The sequence below is a fragment of the Podarcis pityusensis genome (genome assembly GCF_964106645.2).
Source record: "Podarcis pityusensis genome assembly, chromosome: 8".
Taxonomy (NCBI): Eukaryota; Metazoa; Chordata; class Lepidosauria; order Squamata; family Lacertidae; genus Podarcis; species Podarcis pityusensis.
Window position 1 is genome coordinate 84,375,781 of NC_138033.1, and position 14,214 is coordinate 84,389,994.

The following is a 14,214-nucleotide window of genomic DNA, read 5'->3' on the forward strand; positions in this document are numbered from 1 at the left end:
ATGCAGAAATCCATGAACACTAGTATTCAACCTAGATCAACAACTGAATTTTCATCCAGCAGTGCTGAATCTTCCGAACAGAGCGACTCACAGGAACAAATTCCACATTTCTTAGCAGAATACACACGTTTTTCATTTCAACTCTTGAGTAGGAATTATTCCTTATATTGAAACTTTTGGCCAGAGTTCTTGATATATCCTTTTCAGTGACTTAAGACGGATGGCAGTTGTAGGCTGTGTAATACACTATACCAGGCATAGGCAAACTCGGCCCTCCAGCATAGCTTACAGATTTGAAAATAAGGGACCAGCAGCCTCCAAAATAAGGGATCAGCAGCCAAAATAAGGGGTTTTCAAAGCACAGGTATGTTCAGCTTCTGAGCCCCTCCAAGCCAAAGGCAGAAAGCCCAGCCAGCAGCCAAACAAAGCCTCAAGCGGTGGTTCCCACAGCGCAGCAACCCGGCAAAGGGGATGCAGCAAGGAAAACCACCGTCACCTCTCCGCTGGGAAGCGCTGAGCAAAGGCAAGTCCCCAGGCAACACGGCCGATTTGATCAGCACAAGGCATGCAAGCTCCACCCCCCCAGTCGTTCTTAGACTCCTTATTGGGTGAGCAACGCAGCCAAGCAACACAGTTGAAGCCTCCCTCCTCCCTGGCCGGCAGGGAGGGAGGGAGAGGAGCTGCTTCCTTTGAAACCCGGGAAATTTAAGGGACATCATCAATAAGGGACAGCAGCGGGACACAGCGCTGGGATAAGGGACTTTCCCGCCAAATAAGGGACAGTTGACAGCTATGGCCTCCAGATGTTTTGAGACTACAGTTCCCATCATCCCTGACCACTGGTCCTGTTAGCTAAGGATGATGGGAGTTGTAGTCCCAAAACATCTGGAGGGTGAGTTTGCGTATGCCTGCACTATACCTTTAAAGCACAATTGGAGCAAATCCTTTCCCTCAAACAATTGCGGGCACTGCAGTTGCAAAGTTACAGTTCCCGGCAATCCTTAACAAACTCCAGTGCCCAGAATTCTTTGATGGGGGAAATGTGCTTTGAATGTGCTTCAAAGGTATAGCATGTCTGCAACCCCAGCTTGAAACATCTGGTGGGCACCTGGCTGCAGGAAGCTGCAAGCCAGAGAATTGTAGCAGAGATGCATTTGCTGGCCAACTCGGAACTCCAGCAGGGAGACGTCTGAAAACTGACACATAGCATCAAATCTAGCAGCATTTTTACAAGGTTTTGTTTTGTTGCTAAGAGTAAAAACAAAAACCAAACCAGGACAGTGATCTAGCAGAGATCAGAAAACAGGGACAGCTGGAGGGGTTGCATGACTCCTGGCCTTAGGGAGAGAATTTCTGATCCTTGTGATTCCCAGAGAGTTACCTTTGCCTACAGAAAGAAATGCCAAGGGCAGACATACGAAGGCATGCCATGCGGTGGCACCTTTGAGGACTGGGCTGCCTCCCCCAGGGAGCCTGCAGGCCCATCCTCTGAAGTGACAGCTCCCATTTCAAAAAAAGGAGACCCCAGCCTGCTTTCTCACAAGAGAAACAGGCTTCTTTTGGCATCAGTTTCCCAACTTATGGAATCAAGAGAACCTAAATGGCAGGATCTGATCAGCCACAATACATTTTGCTTCCATTTCACATACATAAACACTCTTGGGGGCCAAACTGGCACCCCCCACTGTGGGGATGCAATAGAAAAGCCATAATCCAAACTAAAAATAACTTTAAAACTATTTTCTTGATCCCAGCAAGGCCATCTGCTCTGCAAACCAGCAGCTGCTACCCAGGTGAAGCAGCAGCAAAATTGGCCCCTAATCCAAAGTCTGGCTGCCAGACCGTTCAGGAGAGCAGTGGTGCTCAGCTCCCCTGGGCAGCACCAGGGCAAAGGATCAAGAGGGAAGTGAAATGGCACTAAGCATCTGTTTGCTGAGACTAACTTTCAGTCATTTAATTCTGTACTTTCAACAGATTTACCATCTTGGCTTACACACACACACACACACACACACACACACTCCCTTCCTGTATAAGATTTCTTATTTCTTACATTCAAAGCACACCTTTCTTTCCACCAAGAAGTCCAAGGTGGCACACATAGTTCTCCCCCTCCCCATTTTATTCCCCAACAACCCTGGCCCAAGATCACGCAGCAAGCTTCCTGGCTGAGTAGGAATTTGAACCCTGGTCTCACAGGTCCTAATCTGATACTCTAACACAGGGGTCAGCAAACTTTTTCAGCAGGGGGCCAGTCCACTGTCCCTCAGACCTTGTGGGGGGCTGGACTATATGGGGGGGGGGGGAATGAATGAATTCCTATGCCCTAACAAATAACCCAGAGATGCATTTTAAATAAAAGCACACATTCTACTCATGTAAAAATACCCTGATTCCTGAACCGTTTGCGGGCCGGATTTAGAAGGTGATTGGACCGGATCTGGCCCCCGGGCCTTAGTTTGCCTACCCATGCTCTAACACTACATGTCAGAAGATCCCTACATGGTGCCCAATCAATCCTGAGTAGAAGTATGTAAAGGTAAAGGTAAAGGGAGCCCTGACCATTAGGTCCAGTCGCGGACGACTCTGGGGTTGCGGCACTAATCTCGCTTTACTGGCCAAGGGAGCCGGTGTACAGCTTCCAGGTCATGTGGCCAGCATGACTAATCCATTTCTGGCGAACCAGAGCAGGGCACGGAAACGCTGTTTACCTTCCCACCGGAGTGGTACCTATTTATCTACTTGCACTTTGACGTGCTTTTGAACTGCTAGGTTGGCAGGAGCTGGGACCGAGGAACGGGAGCTCACCCCGTTGCGGGGATTCGAACTGCTGACCTTCTGACCGGCAAGCCCTAGGCTCTGTGGTTTAAACCACAGTGCCACCCACGTCCCAGAATAGAAGTGTGAATTGCACCCTATTCTGCATCTTGCATATGCTTCACACAAGGATCTGGTTCACACATGCATGCCTCTGTTTCTTGACACCTGATGGTAGCAGCTGAATGTGACAGAAGTTCTATTTGTGCTGCTACATCCGATCACAGAAAGGAAGCAGGTTCCTGGTTGATCTGGACTGGTATCCATCATCTTTGCTGGCCTGAGAACTGCAGCTTCTTTCAGATAAGCGAAGCCTTGAGGTGAGCCCACCCCCACATGCCTCCCCCAACTTTTTGCTGCTTCTGACTGGGAGGTCTGTGGCAATCTGCAGCAAGGGCTTAAATCCAGCCCAGATGCAACTCAGCAAGCCAGTCTCTCTAACACACTCTTAATGAAGCAACAGCATGTCAGCGCTGGAAGACCCCAGCAGTGGATCTTGCATAAAATTCAAGGCTTCCTTCTCAAAGAGCAAGCAAGAACATAAGAACAGTCCTTCTGCTGGATCCGGCCAATGGTCCATCTAGTCCAGCATCCCGTTCTCACAGTGGCCAACCAGATGTCCATGGGAAACCAGCAAGCAGGATGTGGGCACAAGAGACTTCTCTCCACCTGTGGCTTCCAGCAACCGCCTCCATCTCAGCTGGAGACAACTTTCTGCAGCTTAGGCAAATTATGCAGATCAGTCATGCACACATTTCCCCCTATTTTGCATGGTGACTTTTATTTAATTGCTTGAATTAAATCCAAAGGATCCCAGGGCAGCACACAGTAATAAAAATACGATGTAATTTCACGAAACCCCAATACTATTCTTCAAACAGGGATAGGAAACTTCCGATTCAACATTTTATGGAAAGCCACATTGCCAAGTGCCAATCAAGTCTTGCTTTGCTCAACAGGGGAAGTTCCTACTGTTGCAGCAGCCTTAGGCACTCAGGCATGCCGCTGACTTGGCTTAAAATTAATGGGAACTGAATATACTTTGGCTTGGCCAGATTTCCCCATGGCTCTCAAAAGTTGGTTTTAGCCAAATTTAAGCACACAACAACACACTGCCACCCTTCGAGGAAGGATACAGTTTCTGCCCTGGTGGCTTAATTCCCCCTGGGGCTCTTTGCTTAAAGTCAGAAGTGTTGCAGCCTCACAGTTCTGGAAATCGCCCCCTTTGGCTCTGCCTCTGGACTTTCCTCCGCAAGCAATGCCTTCCCTCTTGCCAGCTGCGGTTCCCTGCACCCTTCTGCCAAGAATCCCAAATCCTTGGCTTAGAAACCCACCCTGCACTCTCCCACTGATCTTTCTTCCTTCTGTTTCAATTAACCCATCCATTAGGTCTCTATGGCTGCAGGCACCAGGGTCCACTTGGACCCCTCTCTCCTGTTTCCTCTCTTCTAACAGTTCCCTTGCTCGCCGTAGTTCTATAGCTCTCCACAGCCTTAAAAAGTGAATCCAGACTTTTGGCTGCATCAGGGCCGGCTGGCCAACCCATAAGGCAGACTGAAGTGGCTGCCTCAGGCTGCAGAACCCCACATGGGGTGGCACCCCCATTGCCACTGCTGGGGTCATACGACTGCGGCTTCCGGTGGGAGCTCACAAACTCTCACTGGAAGCCACGGCACCATCCAGGTGCACCTATGCAAATAAATTCCACCTGTCCAAGTGGAATTCATAGCCAACAAAACTAATTATTAGTCTGCCTTCTCAAATATGCATATATTGCAATTTCTGGGCACTTTAATAGCATGGAAGGCAAAGGCAAACCTTTTCTAATTTGTAAATAAATAGTTTCCTTGCCTGGTTGCCTGGGTCTAGTTTTCACTTGTGCTAGGCAAATGGGCAAATCTACTACTCGGAACCCTCTGGCACACTAATAAGGAAATTAATCAGCTTGAGCATTTGGTTTTTGTATCTCCCTTTCCAAAAGTTAGGAAACGAGCCCAGCTTGGAACAAAAAAATGCTTCTCTCTGCTTAATGCAGCATGTTCACTTAAGGTTTTCCAGACACTGTTTAACTCTTCTGAAATCTTTTTTCCTAGATTTTCAGCATTTAGCAATAATTCATTTTGTAGAAGAATTTAGTTTAGCATCCATTCCTTGCTTATTTCATTACATTTCTATCCCACCTGCCATGGAATTCAAGAGCAGCAAAGCTATGAAAGGGTACAAAGCAGGTCCCCAGATGTGGATCAGAGTACATTGAACCCAAGTGTGTTTCCAGGGTTCATGAGTCCTCCTCTGGGGGTGGGGGGCTTGTTAAACAAAGCGGGGCTCTCCGGTCTGTTTAGGTTTGGCCTACTGGAGCTGCTGGGGAGTGAACCTGGGACCTTTTACATGCAAAGTTTGTGTTCTACCGCTGAATGGCATCTTCTCTGACCCAACTGCTTAGTGACAAGATGAAAATCGAGAAGGCCTGAGTCTTAATGGCAGAGCTATCAAGATTGTTAGGTTCCTTTTAGAACACAAAAAAGCTGAAGCTAGGAATGCATATGTTTAGTACTCCTAAAACAACCTGATCACTAGAAAAAGTCAGAGAATTAAATGTTGTTCATGCTGCCCACCAAAACTGAACACAGAAGAACTGCTGGTTTGTGCTGCCTGCAGAGTCAGTTAAGAACCGAGAACAAACCACATATGAACTATCAGGGAAGAATGTGGTGCTCCACCCCTCTTTCACACAGTCTTGGTGGAGGAAGAAATGAAGAAGGGGCAGCCAGCAACTGATTCTTCTGCACTTGGAAGCCAGAGATTCCAGAGCTGGATATTATTATTTTGAATTTTACCCTTCAGGGACAGAGCAGATTAAGAAATATGCAGATGTGGTGCTCCAGAAGAGATCTTGCTGAATCTTAAACGTTATACTGGAGGTTATTAGCTAGAGCTGGACAAAATGGGAGAAAGACTTTGAGAGATTCTCAAAGGCAGGCAGAAGAGAAGCAAAGCAAAAGTTTGTAGATGGTAATGAAGTCCATCGCAAGAGAAGAATCTTTTGGCACTAACAAAAAAACTGGTAGACGTTTATTGAGACTGGGCCTACTTCATCAGATGCAATGGGACTTAAGTGCAGGGGGAGAGGGCCTGAACACACCCAAATTAACAATCCAGTGCATTTAGGAGGCATGTCTGGGGTACAACCTAAAAGAGTAACATGCAAGCTCTCTTTCCACCCACCTAAAGTCCAACCCCCCCCCCAAAGCTAATGGTTAACAGGAATAGACAGACTCACCCCTATGCGTAGTGAAGCACTTTGCAAAACTCACAAGCCCCACTTTCTTCCTCTTTCAGCCGCCCCTCCCCCTCCCAACCCACTTCCTCATCCTCTGTGGAGCTGAGAATCTGAGTCCCAGTGGCAGATAACAAATTACCCGGGGAGGGGAGGGGGCAGAGATGGTACAGCCAGCCACAAAGGCAGCGACACGGGGAGGGATGAATAGAGAGACACAAAGCGATGGGGAGGGAGGGAGGAGTCACCCACTTAGAGTAAGGGAATCCCCTCCCCAAATTCCCAGTCCCTGGGGTGGCCTTCCTTAATTAATTAATATCCTCTTCTTTCACCCCACTCAAGAGAGAACCCAGGAGTCCTGGCCTGTCCCACCCAGCGCCAGAAACAGCAGCACAAACTGTTTCCTCTTAACCACTAACTACACTCTCCTCCCAGAGAGTGTCAGAAAGTCGTCCTGGGCCCGATCCTGCCTGCAATGCATAAGCACCCAGCGCAATGAATGGGAGCCACAAAGGGGCCCGCTCCTCCCCTCAATTCCCATTCATTCATTCCTCCATCTGAACAGCTGCTTGCGCAGGAGACCCTCCTCTTCTCCGCGCCCCGCTCCGGGAAGGATGGGCTCCAGATCTCTAGGGCGCTTCTCCGTCTACCCCAGACGGGTTTACTCGGAAGCAAGGGGGTTGGGGATGAGCGGATAGATCAGGGATAAGCAGTGGGGAGCGGGGTTCCTGGGGGTTCTGCGGGGATCCACACACCCCCCCCGCCAGTCCCGCCCAACTCCAAGAAGGGCGCAGGGAGAGCAGCCGCCTTCGCCCAGTTGGGCGCCCACGAATCTAAAGGGGCTTCTTCCGGGGTGGGGGTTCCTTCCAAATTCGGCCGATTCTCCCCAGGCAGCACCCCCCCCGCCCGCCCCCATGCACCTCGTGGGTCTGTTCTGTCCGGCCGTCGGAAGATGCGGAGAGTCTTTCGGCCCCCCGGGGGGGGGGAATGTGCGTGCGTCTTTGTTGCGCCCCCTCCCTCCACCAGGCGAGGTCCGGCTGCAACTTACCGGGAGCGCCCCTCCCCGGGCCCCGATCCCGCGGCTGGGCGTCCTCGCAGGCAGCAGACGACGGCAGCCGCCGCCCGGATCCCCTCCTCGCAGCTGCCGGGGAGGAGTCCCCGCCCCCGCCGGCCGGGCGGCCTCTCTCTCGGGCGCCCCCTCCCCGCCGCCGCCCAGCCAATCGCCGGCTCATTGGAGGCTCCTCCCGCTGCTGGGGGGCTGGGGGGGTGAGCCCGGCCAGACAATGCTATCGAGCGGAGCCTTGCCCGCCCCTCGCTGGGCTGGAGGGGTGCTAGGGGTCCCGGCCTCTGGGGGTCCCTCCAGGGTTGGCAGGGTTTTGCTAGCCTCGGACCTCCAAAAACCTGCTGCCCCCTTTGGAGCAAGAGAAGCCAGGGCAGCCAAATGGACCGTCACGTTGGTTAGGGACCCCCAGGGGTCTTCTAGTCCACCCCTCCCTGCGTTGCAGCTCCAGAATCCCCGAGCAAGGACTTTTCTCGCCAGAGTGGTGCATGCTCTAGTTATCTCTCGCTTGGACTACTGCAATGCGCTGTACGTGGGGCTACCTTTGAAGGTGAGCAGGAAACTGCAATTAATCCAGAAGGCGGCAGCTAGACTGGTGACTGGGAGCGGCCGCGGAAACCATATAACACCGGTCCTGAAAGATCTACATTGGCTCCCAGTACGTTTCCAAGCACAATTCAAAGTATTGGTGCTGACCTTTAAAGCCCTAAACAGCCTCAGTCCAGTATACCTGAAGGAGCGTCTCCACCCCCATCGTTCTACCCGGACACTGAGGTCCAGCGCCGAGGGCATTCTGGCGGTTCCCTCACTGCGAGAAGCCAAGTTACAGGGAACCAGGCAGAGGGCCTTCTTGATAGTGGCACCCACCCTGTTGAACACCCTCCCATCAGATGTCAAAGAGAAAAATAACTACCAAACTTTTAGAAGACATCTGAAGGCAGCCCTGTTTAGGGAAGATTTTAATGTTTAATAGGTTATTGTATTCTAGTGTTTTGTTGGAAGCCGCCCAGAATGGCTGGGGAAACCCAGCCAGATGGGCGGGGTATAAATAATAAATTATCATCATCATCATCATCATCTGCTTTGAAAACCCACAACGAAGGAGAGTCCGCCACATGGGGGGTTGGATGATCCTTTGGGTCCCTTCCAGACTCTCCGATTCTGTGATTCCGAGAAAGTCCATCCCAATGTTCAACAGAAAATTTTGCCTCATGTTGAGTCACAATTTCCTTTCTTGCCATTGGAATCCAATGGCCATTTGTCATTTGAGAAGACTGAGAGGGCCCGAACCAATGGATTCCAGTGAGAAGAAAGGAGATTTCCACTAAAGATTAGGAAAAACTTTCTGACACTAAGAGGCGTTCAACAGTGGAGGAGACTCCCTTCACTGGAGGTTTCTAAACAGACCTTGGATGGTCACCTGTCAGGGATTCTTTAGCTGTGGTTCCTGCATTGCAGGGGGTTGGAGGACCCTGAGTCACAGCTCTACAATTCTGATTGCCTCCTTTGTTACCTGCCCTCCTGTGCCCAGGTGACTATGGAGGAGCGCAGTTGCTCCACGGATGAACCATGGATTCACAACTTTAATTAAAAGGGGAGCGGGTTAATAAAACATCAGCCAGATCTATGAACCTGGGGGAATTCATGCATCTTAATCTGAAGCTGGACACAGACAGTGTAGGGGGGGGCTCTATTGTGCTGGTGGGGAAAGAGGAGTCCCACACCTGGGGAGCCACAAGGAAAATGCTGCTTTTCATAATCACAGCAGGAGCTACAGATGTTGGCAGAGCTTCTCCCACTAATGGACTTAAACATGCAAAACATCCTCTCCTATTGTTCTTTAGTGAACCCTTTTAAAATTACTGCTAGTCTTCCACAGAATGAACTTCAGGTTAATAATTTGTCAAGAATGTATAACTTGCTGTTGAAATGGAACACTCAGGATGAAATGGTGAAATCAGCTATGATTAAATGGGCACAAGATGTCGGACATAATATAATGATGGCTGACTGGGAACAGTTATGGACCACAGGTATGAAATTTACGGCATGTAATGTCCTAAGAGAAAATTTAATGAAAATGATTTATAGGTGGTACATGACACCAGTCAAGCTTGCAAAAATCTATCATTTGCCCGACAATAAATGTTGGAAATGTAATGAGACTGAAGGCACATTCTTTCACCTTTGGTGGACATGCCCAAGGATTAAGACATTCTGGGAGATGATTTATAACGAAATGAAAAAGGTATTTAAATATACCTTTCTGAAGAAACCAGAGGCCTTTCTCCTGGGCATGGTTTGCCAATTGGTGTCAAAGAAGGATAGAAATTTTTTTATGTATGCAACAACAGCAGCAAGAATACTCATCGCGAAGTATTGAAAGACACAAGATTTACCCACCCGGGAAGAATGGCAGATGAAGTTGATGGACTATATGGAATTGGCGGAAATGACTGGCAGAATCCGAGACCAGGGAGAAGAGTCGGTGGAAGAAGACTGGAAAAAGTTTAAAGACTATTTACAGAAATACTGTAAAATTAATGAGTTAGGAAAATGTTGGAATGAACTTATATGGCTTTAGTAGAAATGTTATAAGGAATTAAGTATAAATAGATTAATAGAGTATTAAAGGGAAAAATAAGGTTAGAACATGTTAAGATAATTATAGGATAGAAAACAGAGGAAGATGGAAAGGAATTGCTGAAACAATTAACAGAAGTGGAATACAAAAAGGGAGGTGTGAGGAGGTCATTGAAATAAGTGAATGAAAGATAAGATATTGAAACTGTTTGATGTGTTTTAAACTGTTTTTGTTTTGTTTTGTTAGTTTAATGTGTTAGTGTTATGTATTGTTTTTGTATTGTATTGTATTGTTTATTTTTTGTAGTGTTTAAATTGTTGGAAAAGTAATAAATATTATTTTTTTAAAAAAACAGAATGAACTTCAGGAAACCCAAGTTAGAAAAACTTCCCAAGGTTATCTACCAATAAAAGAGGTGCGTTGACATTAATTCTGCACACTTTTGAAGTTCCCGCATGGTGCCTCTGAGCTGAAATAATTCGCAGTATTCACAATCATTCATGTATGAGCTGATTGCCCTCCATATCAAGTATCTAATTGCAAGGAAGTAAAACCCTCTGTTTTATTTTCCTCCACAAAGGGCTGTTTTCTTATTGCCATTAGTTTGGCCTTCTTTTCTACGGTGTCACATTAAACATTCATTAGAACTCAATTTGTGCAAGTCGCATCCAGTATTGTTGCCCAAAATATTAACAAAAGAGCCAAATATTTCCTCTGGGAATAGCTAAGTTATTGTGGCTCTTGAAAACGGATCCTAAGCATTCACACACACACACACACACACACACACACACACACACCAGCTAATTATTGCATAAGTTGGGGCCTTGGTGGCAAAGAAGTGAAACGACTAACAGGAATGGATGAGAAACTGTTAAGTCAGCTGTCTTTATAAATTGTGAACTATTTCTAGAGAGCCAGCTCATGCAGGAGACAGCCCTGAGAGGGAAGCTGGTAATATTTCACACACGGCATGTGCCTGGACTAACAACAGGTTTGTTTTTTTGTGGGGAGTGGGGCTAACTCCCACTTGGAATGAGAAAGCCAAATGGAAGAGAGCATTATCAGACAGCCTTTGTTTCAGAAAAAGCTATTCGAGGCCTGTTTCAGCATCCTGCAAACACATCACTCTTGAAATACCAGTTTTTACTCCATCTTTATTGTCCTTTGAAATAGAACCAGGGCTGACCCAACTCATTAGGCACTGCAGGAAACTACTTGGGATAGAGACGTGGGGGCTGTGCCCCCCTAGATATTTTCAGACTGCACCTTTCATCATCCCTGGTATGACAGGTGGAGGGGGAAGGGGGGAACAGGCTGCGGCTATGGGAACCAGGCAACAATTCATCCATCCCTTAATTTGACTAGATCAGCAACCCCAGGATTATTATTTGGGCGGGGGGTAAAGCAAGAGGTAGAAGGTTCCCTGGAAAACCCTTAATCCAGGGGTCATCTAGTGGCACTTCCTGCAGTGCAGGAACCACAGCTAAAGAATATCTGGCAGTCACCACCTCATCAGGGCAGGGACTTGCCCTCTTGAACCCTGTAAAACATCACACACACACACACACACTGGTGGTGCTATATAAAGAATAGCATTTGTCATTGTATATATTCAAAAATAGTGGTGCAAGACCAAGGTGAGGTACTGTTTTACTCTGCAAGGCATTCAATATAGGATGATGAAGCTGGTTCAATTTTCTGGATTTATATTTTTTTCTGGAGGCTTGCAGGGACGACAACCTCTGACTTTGCGTTTAATTATTTTGCTACACATTTTGTTCAGCACTTAATAACCTTAAGGCTAATGGCATCTTCATTCTGTAGGGGCCCTTGGTTGAAGTCCTAAGTGCATGGACTGCAAGAATCAATTGCATTAATCAAATTGATATGCACCATGCTGGGGGAAAACTGAAGTTAAAAAGCTCCAGGTTATTACTCAGAAGGGGACCGAAGGGTTACAGAGAGGCAAACGCAGTTTCCGGCTTTCCCTGATGTAGCTGTCCAAGGTTCTGCAGTCTACAGTACCTGTAAAAAGAAAAACCTGTTGAGTTTGCTAGCGTAGCACAGAGACAGAAAGAGCTCTCTGTCTCTGGGCTCTAACATCAACTACGTCTTATTAAACAAGCATTTGGAGTGAGCTGGCCATCTGTTCATCTTAATGTTGGTTCTTCTGTCTCAGAAGAATGACCACGACAGTCCAGTTGCAAAGTTGCATCTAGGTCAACTTTTATTTATACTGAACAGCTTTTAAAAATACAGAATAAAATAGCATTTATCTACTATTATTCACAACATCTGGTCCAAATATTACATATTTCTTAAATATTTCAACGTTTAATAAAGCAACGTTAGAAAAAAATATCCCAACAAAACACAACAAAATTCATAAAAATCTCAATAAAAGAATTACACATCTCAGAGAAAAAACCCAACTTGGTTTGTAACATGAGATTGTGCAGTCAAAAGTCATTCACCAAAAAAAACCTCATGGGAAAAAGAATATTATTATTTATCCCCACTGTCTAAAAAACAGTCAAAAGAGTTTGTTACATCAAAAGTTGTTATTATGAACAGACCAAAGAGGAGAAAAAGAAGATGCACTAGAGTTTGGATTGACAGCAAGATGGTTCACTTGGAAAGATGTCAGGCAATACACAAGGGAATTCTCTGCTATCAAATATGTACTGATGACTAATCACAGCCACAAGCAAATTATAACCAGACAGGAATGTTTTTGATGCCACTCAAGGTGAATTCTCAATACTTAAAGCAGCCCAGCACTATAACGGTTATAGAGACTAATGGGCAGAAGCTAAATACTGGTGAGCACGTGGCCGCCTCACAGCACAGATGGGAAAGGATCTACCACTACAAAATGGGAAGCCCCAGCAGTCTGCTCTCCTCTGTCCAGGCAGGTTAAGAAACTGTTTTGAGTGAGAAACTCCAGATAAGCACCATGCACCATGCAAAAGAAAACCATACAAAATACAAATGGTGAGTGTATCTTGCTCCCAACGCCGCCTTCTTCTGGTGGTGAAAGGTTGGTTATTTTTTGGTTCAAGAAGGCCACTGGAGAAGAGGGGGGGGGGGGAGGCCATTTTGTGCTGGTCTGTCATGCATATTGAGATATGAGTTGCGTCGTCACTTTGGAATGCAGGCACACGTCCGATGGCACAGGGCTGCTTCTCCACTTTATGGTGTAAAGAGAAAGGAGGCTGCTTCTGGGCACTAAGCAAAGGGGAAAGTGGGATGGGAGTCACCTCTGAGGCTCTGCCCCTTGCATCTAACAAAAGGGAAGGGAACGGGGGTCGAGAACCAGATGGCCTGTTTTGAATTTGGGCCTATCGAAACCCCAAGTGTGTACAAGCAGCCTTATCATACGCCTTCCCACAAACACCTTCACTAGGCTGGGTTATTCTTCTTTCTGGGAGGCAAAAGCAGCCAAATAGAGAGGAAGGGCCTTCAGCAGCTGCATCCTTGGAGCACCTTGATATATGTGGAAAACATACTTCAGCCAGTGAAGTAGGCTCAGGCTAGCCAATGGCTTTAAACCATCAGCTCCTGAACCATTAGGCTCTCCCCAATTCCTCCCATCGACTCCTACAGGAATCGTTTAGGAACCCTACCTGCAGAGTTCATGGCTGGGATTGGGCTGAAAGCAAGGAGGCACCAAGGTGAAAAACAGAAAGGGCGAGTGGCTCTAAGGATGCTCCTTGTCCTTAACCATAACATGGGAAGAAGCCTGAAGTTATGCATGCCATCAGAATTTGGCACTTCATAGATGATAGAAGGCTAGAGCCTAACTGTGCCATCAGTGAGAGGTTGACATGTTTTGGTCTGATTGCTTAATCTTTGCATCTGATTAGCATCTCTTTCTAATTCTCAACCAGAGCCGGCCAGAGACATTTTGGTGTTTGAGGCTGAACATCCAAAAGGCGTTCTCAACCTCCTGACTCCAAACATATACAAAATAATTAACGCAGCAAGGTTCTCCTTCACAAGCCTCATGGAAATGAACAGCAGCCGTGCAAGAGCACAGTTAACCCCCGTTCGCTTCAAGGAAGTAGGAGAACGTCCCTGTGGATTGTTCCCCCGGGGGCCAGGGTGCGGATGCCTCCCACAGTGTCACCCGCTGAACAGGAGTCAGAATCAACAGCTACTCTGTCAGATGGCCACGCATCTGGTCTCATGGTTGGACCTGCTCTGGGCTCAACATGTTCCATTGCTAGTACACAAGCAATGCTGTTACCGGTACCAATGTTTTCAAGAGAGAGGTGATCAATAACTTCTCTCTGTTTTTACTTAAAGGACATAAGCATGGGTAAATAAAGTATAAACAATCGCTAGCAATTCGTCAATGAAGAAATTCTATCACATGACATTGTCATGACAATCATATCACTCCCACCCAGGAAACCTGTGACAATTATTATCCTGGGTGGAAATGTTACTCGTTGGGTGTGGTTTTTTTAA

The 14,214-nt window shown here is 47.2% G+C and overlaps 1 protein-coding gene and 2 long non-coding RNA genes across 4 annotated transcripts in view; 1 reads left to right on the top strand and 2 right to left on the bottom strand.

The window, feature by feature from the left end:
- Nucleotides 1-2,832, bottom strand: part of LOC308483579 — a 140,004-nt gene extending 137,172 nt beyond the window's left edge. Inside the window, exon 1 of the long non-coding RNA XR_013989697.1 lies at nt 2,712-2,832. This is a non-coding gene — a long non-coding RNA (uncharacterized lncRNA). The remainder of the gene's footprint in view (nt 1-2,711) is intronic.
- The window catches only part of RASSF2 (Ras association domain family member 2), a 47,263-nt gene extending 40,009 nt beyond the window's left edge, over nt 1-7,254 (bottom strand). The window contains exon 1 of one of the 2 annotated variants that reach the window (XM_081017537.1): nt 7,143-7,254. The gene's annotated coding sequence lies outside the window, so the exon portion shown is untranslated. Of the gene's footprint in view, nt 1-6,097; nt 6,150-7,142 lie in introns of those variants that run through there. The other variant, XM_081017538.1, reaches the window with a different exon arrangement.
- LOC308483604 overlaps nt 1-14,214 on the top strand; it is a 90,342-nt gene that overhangs the window by 29,465 nt on the left and 46,663 nt on the right. The gene's annotated exons all lie outside the window — the stretch shown is intronic.